Raw genomic sequence first — 15420 nt, 5'->3', positions numbered from 1 at the left:
CATGTATGTGGGCAGACTTGGAGCCGGAGGTGTGCATGTGTGCTTGCAGCAGTGGGAAGGCTGTATCTGGGTTACTGTGCAGTGAAGGACATAGCTGGCTTTCACAAGGCTCAGATCACAGCTTTTACAAACTCTGTTTAGAGCAGTTGTGACATGCGGGTCTGTTCCGTGGGTGCATAGCAGTCTGTGGTTAGCCAGCCCTCCGTAACCATGACAGCACAAATTTAAGTGTGTTTGAATTTGCTTTCACATGCAAAAGATCTCATGTAGCCCTCTCTGAAAGCAGTTGTTTGGTGGCTGTCTAAATTGCTACATCCTGTGGGGTGACTCAGGTTTGTCTGCTCTGCTATAGGATTGCAACATGCCCTGCACACGTTACTCCCGTGGTAAGACCTGGGCTGTGAGGAAGGCAGCCCATTTGTATTTGCAGCAAGGTGACCCGTTGTGTGGGCAGCATTTTGGTGACCTGGAGTGAAAAGCACAGCAGGCACTTGACCCAAAAGCTAGCCACGTCTGTTCTGCACATCTGCTTTCCAAACAGAGCACTCTTTCCAGCAGCTTTTGCTGGAAGAAAAGGCACGTCTGGGAGGGCTGCTGGTGGCAGGCAGGGAGAATAAAGCCTTCGCCCTGGTATTTGCATGAAGCAAGCTCTCCATTCAGATCCCACTGAGTCTCTTTATTAAGTTTCTCTTTCCTTGGCTGGCTCTCTGGAAAACCCTCTTCACTCCGAGTTTGGTTTGGAAAGAAAAGCCCACGCAGATGGCTGCTCTTCAGTTGTCATTCGGGTTGGGTTTTTATGTTCCTTTTTGCATTACCCTCAGGTGCAAACCAGGCTTACTGCCAAAAACCATGTCCTAGAATTAGAGAGAAGTCAAACACTAAGGATATTCTGCTACGTTTGTTTGTTTGTTTTTCTATCTAAGCTAGAAATGCAACAGGCTGTGGAGTATTTTATCAATTCATAAGGATTTCTGTTGCCTTTTCCCTCTCTGGCTCAGTCTCTATGTAGTGAAGTTGTTTGTTTTTCTCAGATAAAAAGATACAGCTTTCATTTAAGATGAAGACTCATTCTGGCTGTGTTTTGCTCCTTGCCTGATAACGTCTGAGTGGTGCCACTTCGAGATGAATGCTAGCGCTCAGCTTCAGAGTTTTGCTGCTCTCATCTGATAAGGTTTTTCTTTATCATAAATAGCTCTCAAAGGAATTGCTGAATTGTTAAAGAATAGGAATTATTTTGAGGTCTGTGGGGTACAGAATGGCTCTTATTGCAGCTGAAGGCAAAGGGAGGGGAGTGGTTATGTTGCTTGGGCTTGGTGTGCTGGTGATTTATGAAACCAAAGCCACTTGCTTGGATCGCTCAGTGGGATCTGAGATGGTATGGATGGCACAGTCCCCAGGAACTTGTTTTCTGTTTGTGACGGAGCTTTGGTCTTGCATTTTCCTGGCTTTTCAGTTATGGAGGAGAGCTGGAATTAAGTCACGACTGTGGTTGGACTCAGTAGATACAAAAATTCGGTAAGTAATGGGAGGATGAGAAGTTTGTTCACTCTTCTCCTCAGCCCTGCATGTATCCCACACACCTGGCTTCTTGTCTTCCTGCAGAGAAAGGGACACCTGGGGATGGGGATGCTGTGAATACAGCCTCATGCAGGTATGTGAAAACAGGAGATGACTACGACAGCAAGCTCCTGGCAGGCTGGCAGTGTTGAGTAACGGGATGCTGGGAGCCCTACGCCCTGCCCTTGCACAAGCAGCAGCGTGCTGAGGCAGTACCAGCTTGCTCCTCTTTGTTTTTCTCTCCCAGCTGTTGCAAAAGCAGCTGTGGCCTTGTGAGAAGGGGTTTGCCAGCTGAACTCGGGGCGTTGCACGTGCGTTTGCCGTATCGCCTTGGACTCTCCTCCTTGCCCTGACAATCAGCCATTCACTGCTTGCTGTCTCTCCAGCACGGTGCTAAGCAGAGACAGCCTCGAGGGACAGGGTGGCTTGTCCTGCACGGGGCTGGGAGCATTGCAGGGAGCAGGCAGTGCCCAGAGCTGCCAAGCCCCCTTGTCGGGTACCAGGAGGCTCCAAAACCTACAGGCGGGTGGAAATGGGCAAATGCTGGGCAGCCAGAATAGACAGCTCTAGTACAGCAATTGTCTTTTTCAGCCTTCAGTCCTATCATGCAACTGCTGCAGTGCTTTTGTGTTGCTTCTAAGCACCGGTCATCCCAGATTTCTGAAAGTGTGTTTTCATTTTGCTTTCTTTCCTGAGGGTTTTGGGCAGTGCTTCCCAAAGCTATTGTGGGCATTTCCCCTCCCCTCCCAACAGCAGCTTTCATTTTTGTCTGAATATCTCAGCATTGTTCACATTGTCTTCTAAATAAATGAGCTTTTTTCCTTTTTTTCTTTTTTTATTTCAACCACAGAACTCCTGAATGTGTCTGTAGTCCTCAGAGTCACTTTGCAGATTCATGGGAGCAATATTTCCTCTTACAGAATGTCTTGTATTTGAAGTACCAGGCAGAAGAATTGTTTTTGTAGTGCTTGCATTTGAGTTTCTGAAAGCATGGTTCTTGTGGCTTTTTTTGTTGTTTTTTTTTGTTTGTTTTTAGAGTTTTCCTTAAGATCATGCTAAATTCATCTTTAAGCAGGACTGCGTAAGCTAGACGGAATTGGCTTTTGTTGAAACTTGAGGTTTCTGACTGTGCAGTGAACTCTGCTTCTCCAGGTTTCTGAATAGCATCCCATGTGTTAAATCTGTTCTCTTGCAGCCCAGCAACTATTTTTTCCCCCCAATTCTCTCCAGAAATAACAGGTTATTATTAGTATCTGTGTGTGTATGGATTTACCAGGCCTGACATTGCTTGGTGATGAGGATATTTATCCCTTTTTCTCTCTTTGTTCCCAGAAGCTGGGCCCTGTGTTAGCATGATGCATATCTGCACATCTCTTGTGGTTTGTTTGGAGTGTCATCTTCTGGCTGTGCAAAGACTTGGGTTTGCTTCCCTAATTCCAAGTGAACAGCAACTGAAAAGTGAGCGTTATTTGGTGGGGGTTTTTTGGGGGGTGGGGCCGTGTGTCCCCTACCCCACTTTGAGTTCTGAGTATTGGTGAAGGGCTTTGGGCTCAGTCAGCCTGGGTAGGTTGGGTCTGTGGCGTAGTTATGCTGTCTCCTGAGATGTGTCTGCTTGTGAGCGTTGATCTCATTGCTATAGCAAGTCGCTTATACCTGCTCAGCTGCTGGATGAGTTCTGTGACTTTGCAGTGTTAGCAGCTTTGTGATCTGATATTCAGGAGATAGGTTTCCTGAGCATTAGCTTCTTAAAATCATTGAATTATCTAGGCTGGAAAAGATCATCAAGTCCAGCCATCAACCTGACTACCAAATCCCCTCACTGAGCCATGTCACTGAGTGCCGTGTCCACTCATCTCTGGGTACCTCCAGGGATGAGGGCTCCCCCACTCCCTGGGGTTGAGCTCTGCAGCCTGGTACTTCGCCTCTCTATCTGACCTGTGTTGGATGTGCTTTGGCAGATAATGTCCTTGTAGGCTCCTGTGTGCATGTGGAACATCTGGTGGCATGGATGCTCCTGGAGCTGGAGCTCCCTTTGTACAGGAAGGTGCATTTACACTTCTGGTGGGAGACAGAAGCAGCTGCTGGTGCAGAAAAGCAGTGCTCACTGGCAGGATTGCTGGGGTTTTTGGGACTCACTAATTCACATTTGTTTGCAGCAGTGCTAAAGCTTAGGATTGTGCACATGAGCGTTTCTACAGTGTTTTGCTGCAGGCAGTGAAAGGCCAGTAATGTGGTTTTTCAATGAAGGAAGGGTTGGGTTGTTTTTTCTTTTTTCCTTCTTTTGTTTAGCTGATGTATTGCTGTGACATGACTCTCATAGCACTGTTTCTCACCGAGACGTGAAATATTGAATCATTGTAAGTTTCCTCTCCCATTAAGATAGAGGGGAAAAAAGCATTAAAAGGGTGTGTGGGGCAGGAGGAGGTTGGTGGGACACATGCAGGCCTCTTTTCAAGTCACTGTTCTCATCTATCCTTTGAATTAGCTTTTTTTCCAGAGCTGCACCAGAATTTTGCAATAAAATCCACATGTGAGAAACCAGTGGCGCGTCTTCTAGTCAAAACAGTGCAATATAACTACTTAAACAGTCATAGAGAAATGTTTTGATTAAGTAACTGAAGGCCATATGCATGTTGAATGAATTAGTTTCTTCCCTTTGTACTATAATGAAGACGCCATTACAGAAACCACATGAGAGGAGCAATCTCAGACTCTTTTCCGAGTTCACGTGTTTAAAACTGCAAACTTGTGTGCTTTTAATAGCGATTAAAACTTTTCTGGTTTCTCTTGGGGATGCTCTTCCTTGGCTAGGCCTCGTGGAGGGGCAGCTGTAGTTTGCATGCTTAGAGCCCGGGAGGTTAAATCTTCAGCCCTTCGGCCCTCTGAGAAGCTTGGTGATAGCAGTGGAGATATATTAATTATTTTTCTTCAAAATTATACAGTGTTTGCTTATATAAAGCTGCAGTAGTACTCCAAGCACGGTAATGACTTATTTCTGTAGAAAAAGTGCCTTTTCTGTCTTTATTTAACTTTGCTTCTCTTAAGGTTGCTGTGTCTGTTTCTTTGTCTTCTTTCAGATACTAAACAAAAGTACTGATGTTGAGCCTTTAGAAGGCTTTATGAGGAGGCTAAATGAGGGAATAATTCAATGAAAAACCTAACCATGTCACTGCAGCATCATTTAGGTGGTCATATTCATATTATATATAATTACTGTCAGCTCATCACCACCATGCCTGCTGAGCCATGTAACTCAGCGCCCCATTTACCCCGTATCTTGAACCTCCAGGTACCTTTAGTAGTTATGTTTTTTCTGAATGAAAATGCCATTTCTCCCTTTTTCTGCCACCAAAATTGGAGATGCTCTTCAGACATCCAAGAAGAGATGAGTAGGAGTCATCTCAGTGATGCAGTGGTTTCTCTTTTTGGTTCTTCTACCTATTGCTATCCTATCCTCTACCCTAGTCAAGAAGCTCTCCTGGGTAAATGTTTACAGTTTGCATTGAGAGAGATCATTTCTAAAAGTAAATGTTGAGGTCAGGCTATGCTAGCATAGCTGGACTGGCTCCTAGACCTTCGAGTTGCTTTGATTTTGTCCTTCCATACTGGCATGCTGTAGAGTTGCATAGTGTTCCTATTGCTCTCCCTAGTAAGACTGCAGAAGAAGCAAAGATGAGGTGTAAGGAGACAGGTGATGTTACTAATTTGAAGTTAGATCCCTAATGCTTTCCTTATAGTTTCCTTATATTTCCTTATATGTGTGAAAATATGGCTTGTGTAACAGTATGGTAGGAATGCCATGCAAGATACACACTGTGAATTTTTACCTGAGTAAAATGGTGTCTGTAGGCATAACAAGTAATGGTGTTTGTAGGTTCCATGTTATTAACAAATAATGAAGGACTATCCAAAGTATTGGACTAACCTTGGAACTCACAGTGCTTGCTTCAAGTTGCACTGATCTTCAGATTGGGCAGTCTTCTCCTTTATGTGGCAAATGGGACCCTACAAAAGATAGGTCAGTCCTTCTGATTGATTTCAGTTGCATTTTCCTTCAAAGTCTAGAATTATGATTTATGAAAATAACAATTACTTTCTTGATTTATTTGAGTGCTTGGTTCTGCCTCAGGTAACTACAAAGAGTCTTCAAAAATGCAGCTGGCTGAACTGCCTCACTCTTGTGTGGCTTTGTCCAGAGCACATTAATTCTTTGGTTGTGTGCATTGCAAAGTAGGCATTGGAAAAAATGCATGCCAAACCTGCCTCTTTTATCAAAACAGATGAATGCAGAAATGTTGCAAAGCAGTCCTCTTGATCTGGCCTCAAAAATGAGCGTTGAAATACAAAAAAGAACAAATTCTAATCTGAAAGGCTCTGCTGGCAGGAAGGACCCCGAGCATGTGTGAGTATGAGTCTGCCTTGAGGAATGGTGAGGCCAGACGCCATCACATGCTGTGTGGTTGTGGCTGGGATATGCTCTCCTGGCAGTCAGGAACTGTGCCACTTCAGCGTGTGATAAGGCTGGTGTCTGCATTCTCTTTGGTTGCATAGCAGTGAGATAATGAGTATTAGGTGCTTTGAGGTTTTGAGAGAATTTTTTATGATGAGGAGAGCCAAGGAGCTGCCAGCCTTCTTGCTTCAGGAAGCCAGTCTCCAGGCAGTAGAACAGATGTTGGAGGTCAGCAGTGGGGTCTGGGTGACTCACAGGTGTGTGTTTTGCAAGCTCTGCACTTACAAATGCTCTGCTTGACTTGAGACAAAGTGCTGCGTCTTCCCCAGAGGCTGAGCTATTTGCCTATCCTGAAATTGAAGAGGAGAAAAACAGCCAGTATTAGCAGACGAAGAAGAGCAGTTTGCAGCTGTCCTAAATTAACAGGTTATGCTGCAGCCTGGAGCTGGGCTTTTTTTGTGAAAAGCAACTCAGAAGAAGTAAGCAGACAGGAATGCCCCCCCATACAAAACAGAAACCAAAACTAACAAAGGAAATGCTTGCTATTCAGATGAACCGATAGAGATGAGGGAGGAAAAAACAAGCCATCAGAGACCTCCAGAAGTTTGCTGCTTTGGCCACAGACCTGCAGTTTTGAGATGGCAGGAGTTTCATAGTCTGCACAGCTGTCCAAGACGTGATGCAGATGTTCCTGCAATGTAACCCTAGGCAAAAGCAGGCTTGGTAATGAGTGACAGAAGGTGCTAAGCTGAGGTATAGCAAGGCATGCTTTGACTTTTGCTAAACCTCTCCAGAGCAGTTTCACTTCTGTTCTCTTGGGCAATTTCAGTGCAAAAAGAAGTACAACAGGCAGGAAGGGAACTTGGTCCCAGTGTTTGCCTCCATTTCGGCTTTGCATGGTGCAGTGGAGCACGGCTGCTCTGTGATAAGGCTCTGCACCAGCGAGCTCCCTGTTGTTGTACATCATGGTACAGTATGAGCCCTGGTTCTGGGATGCTTTCCTTTGGGCTCCATTCAGTTAATGCTGTGCTTGAAAGCCTGGCACAAGGCAGGATTCCACCTGTCCTGTAGTCTTCATGGTTCATTAAGGAAACTGATTAACTGGTATAGATATAAATGAGAAATCACCTTGGCTGCAGCAAGCACTGAGCTAGCTGCTTGTTGCTGTGGAGCAGCTTATCTATGTCTGGGCTCCTGTGACAACCAGCTTTTAGTGACAAGAATTAGATTAGTGTTTTTATTGGTATATTACATAGTCTGTATTCATGGGTTAAGGATGCTGCTATAACAGGAGGAGGCCTATTTGTTCTTGTTTCCCTTGCTGCCAGAAGCTGGTACAAGGCAGGGGAAGACATGAGAAGTGCTCTTTTGCTGTATGTTGAAGAGACAGGATGCCATGTGTAAAGAGCAGGTACAGTATGCTGGCGGGGTGCACTGCCAGCACATAAAGTCTCATGAACAAAAGTGAGGACAGACTGCTTGTATTGATGCTGCTGTCAGCTCACATTTTCTCACAGCTCGGGGACCATGAATTAACGGGCCCCATTGACAGGATGTCCTGGTTTTAATGTTCTAAGTGAAGGGATTTGTCTGCCCTGAAGGATAACACATTTTTGTGTGTGCCTTTCCAACAGCACTGGGTGCAGACATTCACAGCAATGCAGCCTGGCTCTTTTTGGCCCCTGCCTTCAGACAGAACTTCAGGGGGAATTGCATTATGGTTTTGTTGTGCTTTGAAGTGTTTGGGTATGTCAAGTATGAGGGCATGAAGAAAGGAGGTGGTTGGTTTTTCTGTTCTGTTCGTTTTTTTTTTTTTCTTTTTTTTCTTGCATGTATACAGGGAGAGTTGCTGAGACAGGTACTGCAGCTGCAGAGGGTTTTGCTCTGAGACTGTCCCTGTGAGCCCCAGAGGTTTGTGCCCTGCCGTTTATCTTCCCATCTCCATGCGGCAAGAGGTGCCTGACCGCGAGTTTTTACTGTCTGCGCTTGTCAGTTCAGAGGCTTTTATTTAACCAGCAATTGGTGAGAGCATCTATATTTTTGCCCTCGTAAAATTTTAGTAAGCTTATCATTGCAGTGTCTTTATTCATGGTTCCTTGTATTCGGAAGCACTGGAGAAACCTGATGTGAGAGTGCCTGGCTGCTTGCAGTGCACACGGACACTTGAAGCAGACACCAGGAGTGGGAAGTGCAGGGTAACTGCAGAGGAACAGGAAGGTTTGGTCAACCCATTTGAAAAGTAGCTACAGCAGTGAGCTGGTGCTTCCTCTTCTGCATGCACTCAACATCTGACATCGAGGCAGAAGGCAGACAAGGTGTCTTGGTGAAGCAGCTAAGGTTTGATGGACAAACTGAATGATCTGCACAAAGCCCTGGTTATTATCTCTCCTCAAACAGAACGTATGAACTTCTTCACTACTTAAAGAGAGATTTTGTTCCTGCTTGTTTGTCTTGGATGGTTGGCTTCTGCAGGGACAAGGATTGTTTGCTCTCTTTGCTCTGCTCTACATTACTGGTGTTGCATCTGCTTCTGATTTGATGGAGGTGCAGATATCCCGTGTGTGATACACTAACCTACTTCTCAGACTTTACTGTGTTTGTCTTCTGACAGAGCACCTCTGAAGTGGAGCTGATCAACTTTCTTTTGTCATGAACAATTCTGCTGCTAGTGAGGAGAGTTTGTGTTGAAAGAAAAAAACACCAGCAACCACCCTGGAGCAGCCTGGCAGGCTCGCTGGTGCCAGGATTCGCTGTGGCCACTTGCTTGATCAAGTGGAGGAGCAGCTTGGAACCAGTGTCAAGATCCTGGTGTTTCAACTGCCAGAGAAGAAGCGTAGCTTAAAAAAAGCTTTCTTCAGTGGTATGACACAGTGGTGTCTTTGTATTCCCTGTGTGTGTGTGTGTGCTGGTTTTTACCGCCTTCTGGCATCGTCCACTCCATAGTGGTTTGGTAAGTGATTGTGGCAGTGCATGGTAACTCAAGAGGGGACGATGTGCCTGTGTCCATCTTGGGCAGCATTGGCCCAGAGACAACTGAAGTAGGAGGAGGATGTGTCACAGGCTGTAAGAGCTGCTGGCGGTACTGTTCTGTAGCCATTTGCATGTTACTTTTCAGATGGTTTCTATAATTTGATTTAAATAGCAGAATATGCCACAGCTCAATTTGTGTCACAAAGAAGGATTTCTTCCCTTTGTAACCCTTTATTATGCTGTCTGATTGTGTTTTGCTGAGTATTGAACAGACATTCTTCATTCCTGACATACTTTGCATGAAACCAGTGACTCCTTCAGGTTGTTTCATTTTGTGCCTCAGCACATACATGGCTTTTTTGTGATTCCCGGGGCTGAATATTTCCTGATGATACACTGCCTGCCTTGACCTTTCTGCTTTGGAGTCTGCTTTTAGGCAAGTGCTTTGTGGTGCTTTGGAGATGGGTGGGACCGACCTTTTAATCAGGAAGGAAGTTGATTAATTGCAGGCTTGATTGAAAAAATGTCCTGCGCTTTCACAGAATCATGGAATTGTAGGGGTTGGAAGGGATCTGTAGAGATCATCTAGTCCCACCTCCTGCTAAAGCAGGTTCCCTGCAGCAGGTCACACAGGTAGGCATCTAGGCAAGTCTTGAATATCTCTGGAGAAGGAGACTCCACAACCTGTGTTGGCAGCCTATTCCTGTGCTCTGTCGCTCTCGTACTGAAGTTCTTCCTTGTGTTAATGTAGAATTTTCTGTATTCCAGTGCTTTATTGCATTGACTTTCTTCTGGAGGAGTTGTGGAACATATGCTAAAGAGAGAGAATTTGGAAACGTGCATGGTTGACCCCATACCTATTACTAAGCAGTTAGTTTTGTTGCACATTGCACTCTACTGAAACATTAGGTAATTAATCTGCCTTTCAATTCTGTAGCTGTGTAGCCTTTACACTGTCTTTCCAGCTAAAAATGAAGTGAGAGTAGCGCTTGCTAACAGCGCAGTCTCTGTGGCTCATCTAGAAGAGGACAGAAGTTGGCTCTTCTTGGCACTTAGTAGTTAAAAGTACTGAAAGCTGCAGATGAACTTGCTTTGGTTTTCCAAAAGCTGTGGTAATAAAATAATCAGCTGTTTCTTCAGATTGCCAGAGCTGACAACCACGTGCATAAAAATCAACCCAAAACCCAACTCAGGATCCAGTGCAAGAGTGCTACTTCCTGAGATCGCTTGATGGAAATAAGAATGCGTGCAAGTGTGCAAGTGAATTGACAGTACAGCCTTCCTGCAGGCTGTCAGATGGGGAAAGTAAGCCTGGAGAGTTGTCATGCTCTGCAGTAAACGCTGTGGTTTTTTGGCAGCTTAATTATTTACTGTGAAGTGGGGGATGGACAGTTCTGTCTTGACTGTGGGTTTTTTTCTGGTCTTTTCTCAGCAAAGATTTTCTTTGCGTGTCCACGTAATCCTACTTCTTGCATATTTGAGGCGTTACTTAGTTTTGACTTTGCAGGCAGAGGAGAGCTGTGCAAGTTACCATGGACGATGAGAGCTCCTGCTGAGGTGACTGGTCAAGGGAAATGGGTAGAAGCCTTGTATTTTCCCAGTGCTGAGCTATGTTACAGGGATTGGAGATGCATAGAGTAGAAACTGGATGACTGCTGTTGGTGAACCTTTTTATCTTGCTTTATCTTTCCAGTGTGATGTTTAAAGCCCTCTGCCTTCCTTGTCTTCTGGTGCTGGGCCAGTTACCATACAAGTGCTACAGAAATGCTGGAAAGTAGCTTCAGTGTCTTCAGTTGAAGCTGATATTATTCAGGCAATATAGAAGATATACAGTCAAGAGAGTATTGCGAGAGAGCCTTTATATATGACAAATGCTTCTTGGCACTGAGGTGACTAATTGATGATGGCCCTATGCAAAGGAAATAGCTGTCTTCCTGGCTGATGGGAACTTCTCAGTTTTTGTGCAGTCACATGGCACCCGTAACAGAAGGCCTGACTGCACACATGCACCACTTTGCTCTGTTAATGGGGAGCTGGTGTGTCTGGGGACAATTATTGGCATTTTTGGTTGCAGGTCAGGTTGCGTTTCTGGTGGTTTTATACTTGTCATACAAAGGCTTTTTTTTCTTTTTTTTTTTTCTTCTTCTTTTTTTTTTTTTTTGAGATAGTCCCTATGGTTTGTTCTTGAGAGCTCTCTGCTAAGGCTACACGTTTGTCATTGGACACGTTTGAGTTGGTAGCAGACAAGCGATCTGTGTTTGCAGCGGCCAGGTCTACACCTACAAGCTATGCCAAAGGGACTTCTGCTATAGAAAATGCAGACAGTAGTGAAAAAGCTGAACTGACATATCCTCATGGTTTCCTATGAGGTTTGTGTTCACTGCGCTTGCAGTTCTTCACCTGGGGCAGAATGGGAGTGATGTTACTTCAGTGATACCAGGCTGCAGTCACCTGTGCTCCAGGTCTTCTGATAAGCAGGGGTTGCCATTATGCAATCCTTACAGTGATGGGGTTTTTTTGCATCTTTAAATCTTTGAGGAGGAAGGTTGAGTGGTGTTTCAGATGGGAGACAGTAGATCTCTGGCTGGAGATGTGCAAGCCTCTGTTGGTCACCTCACTGAATGAAGTAGTGCCAGTGAAGCAGCTGAAAGGACATGCACAAGACTGTGACTGTCTTTTGCTTGGCTAGTAAATTGCTTGCCATCGTGGCTTGCTGTCCATCCTCTAGTACCTGTTTTCCTCCTTTCCCACCTGGAATGAGCAGTGCAGCATGTTTGAGTGGGAGATCTTTGCTTCTGAGGACAGGCACAGGACGTGTCAGCATAACTGCTTGCCAACAGGGGCTGGGATTAGGAACCAGGCTCACCTCCTGAGCCACAATCTCTGGGGCTGCTACACGCATTGGCTTGGGAAACACTGTGTTCCTCTTGAAACCAAAGTCACTGCAGACTTCTCCATCTCTTGCTGCAAATGCAAGGAATTTTTTATTTCTTTCATGCCATTGAAGAACCTTGTGGCAACACAGAACCAAAGTTTGCTCATAGTGTTGAGGTTTGACATGGATCTGCCCTTCCTCTGCTGGAGGAACAGAGTATGGACAAAAGATCACAGATGTTATGCTTCAAGGAAAGTGACTGCCAGACCTCTGCAATCAGGAGCCTGGTGTCCTTGTGATCCTGGAGCAGGCTCCCAGTGATACTCTTGGCCAACTGTGAAATCTTCATTTACTAAGGTGTTTGACCCACAGGGAAAGGAAGGTAGAGCAGCACTGTAGTGCCTGTCAGCAGGGATGGAGAAGCCCTACCACAGGTTGAAGCAGCCCTGCTTGCCAGAGTGTTTGTCAAAGCACGTGTTACAGAGATCTCTTTAACCACAGCAGCCAGGAAATGTGGTGGGGGGCAGGTCTGGGAAGCTTCTGGGCAGCTTGCTTGAAGGAGGAGGCTAACGTTGCTAAAACGTTCATAAACCTGACTGTGAGCAAACTTATTTTTTCTGACAGCAGGTTACTAACCCAACCCAAACACTGTGCGATCAGCTACATGATTAATATTTTGTGATCCACCACAGTGTTTTGCTTTTGGACTTCAAAGAGCGTAGCTCTTTCGTAAACAAAACTCTCATGAAAATAATAACAGGCACTGACAGGCTGTTGTGGAGCAGACTGTGGATGGTGAGAATTTCCCCAAATGGTTTTCTTGTTTTCTGTTACAAGCTTCCTCCTGTTTTTAGCCCTGCTGAAAACTAAGGCTGTGTATTGAGCAGAGCAGCAGAACTAGGGAATTCAGAGTTAACTGATCTGATCAAAGCTTGTCCTTGTTTCACCTCTTTCCCTTCTCTCATAACAGCCATCTGTCTTAGGAAAGATGATGCTTTGTTAGCCAGAAGAAACTTACTTTTTTTTTTGAAGTGGAAAATGCCATAAACCAGCAGTTGCGCCAGTCAGGTACTGGGAGCTGAAATGCTCAGTCCTTACTTCCTCTGCTGAAGCTGTGCCTTTTTTTTACATGAAAGCTGGAGGGAGCAGTCCAGAACATAAGGAGCATCCCACAGGAAATACACCTCCATCAGTAAGCAGGCTTGGGCATTAGATACAGCGGCACAGACAAACAGGAAGGCTCTCACAGGTTTGTGTACTGACCTATATGGCATGGTTTATCTGTGGCCCACTGTTCAGCTATGCCTCTGCTTGGCTGATGAAGTCTCATTTCATCTGTCTGCATGGGAAATCAGTTAAGCATTATGTGCCTTGGTTTTCCTTTTCACAAAGGTGTTCTTTAAGGCAAGACATCATGCTGCCTTCTAACAAGCTTGCGTCTCCAGCAAGTGAGTGCACATTCTGTTGTTGATATGCCCTTGGCCTCTTCCTTGGGCTGGTGTACAGCAACCCTGAGGTAATTTGCAACGACTTGAAACATGCTGTGTTGAAATGGGAGCACACCTCACATCCCCTGCATCTGGTTCGGGTCCTACAGACAGGCACAGAGTGTCGTGCTGTGCGTCACTCCTGGAACAAGCTGCTTAACAGGGTAGACTTCGTTTTTCATGCTGTGCCATTTTTTTTGGCAGGGTGTTTTTGCAGACATTGGGGTTAAAGACTTCTAATTTTAAAATCTTAAATCTTGGAATGTGGCTCCGTAACGGTGTGCAGTTGGATTTGGAAAAAAAAAAAGTCTGCTAAAATGGCATGCAGGGGAGGTGCAGCAATGAGGTTATGTTTAAGGCGTTAGACTTTCTGCTGCTGGTGCATATGATTTTTGTAATGAATGCAGAGCTATGAATATTTTTCCTTTTAAAGAAAAACAAATAGTTGGGCCTTCCATCTTAGACAGATGTCCCTTCTTTGAGAGGGCCTCTTCACTTTAGTTTTTCCCACTTAATGGTGTTTTTAGTGGGAGCTGCCCTGTTCTTTCCATCCGATCTCTGTGCCCACACGTCTGAATATTTCCATTTCAGAAAGGAGGACACCGCTGGTGCCAGCAGACAGACTTCCGAGTTCTGAAATGCAGAAGTGTTTTTAATGTCTAAGAGTTGTGACTAGCAAGAAAATCCTCACTAAAACTCACTCAACTGTTGCTGCTGTGTAAAGATAACAGCAAGACTTGCTTCTTCTCCTCTTCACTGCCTGCTGTGCTGGGATATTGGAAAGGAATCATTCATGGAATTGCTCATCTAATGCTGCAGCTGTGCTGACTTCTGGCTGCTTCTTGGCTGCATGAACCAGGTAGGAGATCTATGGAACAACACCCGACACTGCAGGCCTTGTCTTGCCTTGGACACAAGTTGACCCCAGCATTCAAGGGATCCCCAGCACTTTGTGACTGATGCGCAACAGCATCCCACCTCCAGCCATTGGGCTAAGTAGTGTGAATCAAGCAGTGTTTTTCTGTCTGTCCCTGAGCTATCCAAGAGCCTATTGTGGGAAAAGGGGACTGGCTTTTTTCAAGAGCAACTGAATGCAATGCTCTAGTTACCATGGTTTTTAAATGGAGTACTTCAGGAGTTGTACAAAAGCATCTTTAGCACTCACAGTGCAAGGAGAATGAAAGGACACAGCTTATGTCAGCACGGCATCAGAGGCTTAAATGAATGTCATTCATATATTGTTAGGAGATGACCCAATTTGGATCGTATTTATGGAGTGGGAGGGGAGAATGGACCTGTTTCAGCTGACTTTTGAGCCTGAAATGCACTTAGAGGCTTTGTGTTGGGACTGCACAGACTACCACTGGGCAAAGAGAGCCTGCTGTGGGGCGTTCCCATGTGCCAGCACAGTGCCGTGTCCTGCCTTTCCCTGCCCAACATTCTGCCACATTCACACTGTGCCGTACTGCCTGGGGAAAAATTACACGTTGGGGAGAACCAGCCCTGTTGAGGTTTTATTTCATTCTGCTTTCTTGTGCAAGGCTTCTGAAGCCTTCTGTCAGTGTGCAATTTGCAGACCAGCTCCAGCCACTGACGGCTCAGGGGTGAGGTGGTGCCCAGCGTGCTCAATGTGCCACTTCCAGGAGCAGCAGCTTGTGCTCAGCATGGCTGATTTTGCTCCTTTTGAGCCGATAGCTGGGCTGCATCAGAGCCAAGGTTGCTCCCTGTGTCCCAGCCCAGCATCTGCATTAAGACTTTGTAGGAATTGATGCCTGATGCTTTTAGGCTTGCGAAGAAACCTGCTGGCTGGGGAAAGCTCTATTTTGTGGGTGTTCACTATCAAAGTGCTGTTATGAATTGGTGTAAAGCACACCTGCATCAAGCAGGCTGCAGGCTGTCAGGTTTAGGGGGCCAAGCAGGAGGTTTCCCTTTGCCCAGTCCCGTATGAGTGTGTGAAGGGCAGGGGGGCCAGGTGTAGGAGTTCTGAGTCCCAGATAAGTGTTGGGTGTACTCATTTCCTGGACAGAGGAGTTTTGGGTTTGTTGTTTTGTTCAGTGCTATTCTGCATTTGTTTTTCTTCC

At 45.6% G+C, this 15420-nt stretch overlaps 1 protein-coding gene across 7 annotated transcripts in view; it reads left to right on the top strand.

Moving 5' to 3' along the window:
• Positions 1-15420, top strand: part of LOC125694447 (USP6 N-terminal-like protein) — a 66497-nt gene that overhangs the window by 15215 nt on the left and 35862 nt on the right. For 2 of the 7 annotated variants that reach the window (XM_048947684.1, XM_048947688.1), the window contains one exon: positions 13931-14198. The exons of 4 other annotated variants lie outside the window; for them this stretch is intronic. The gene's annotated coding sequence lies outside the window, so the exon portion shown is untranslated. Of the gene's footprint in view, positions 1-8017; positions 8958-13930; positions 14199-15420 lie in introns of those variants that run through there. One more of the 7 variants, XM_048947690.1, reaches the window with a different exon arrangement.

Source organism: Lagopus muta, chromosome 6 (genome assembly GCF_023343835.1).
Source record: "Lagopus muta isolate bLagMut1 chromosome 6, bLagMut1 primary, whole genome shotgun sequence".
Lineage (NCBI taxonomy): Eukaryota > Metazoa > Chordata > Aves > Galliformes > Phasianidae > Lagopus > Lagopus muta.
This window is presented reverse-complemented; position numbering and strand designations above follow the sequence as displayed.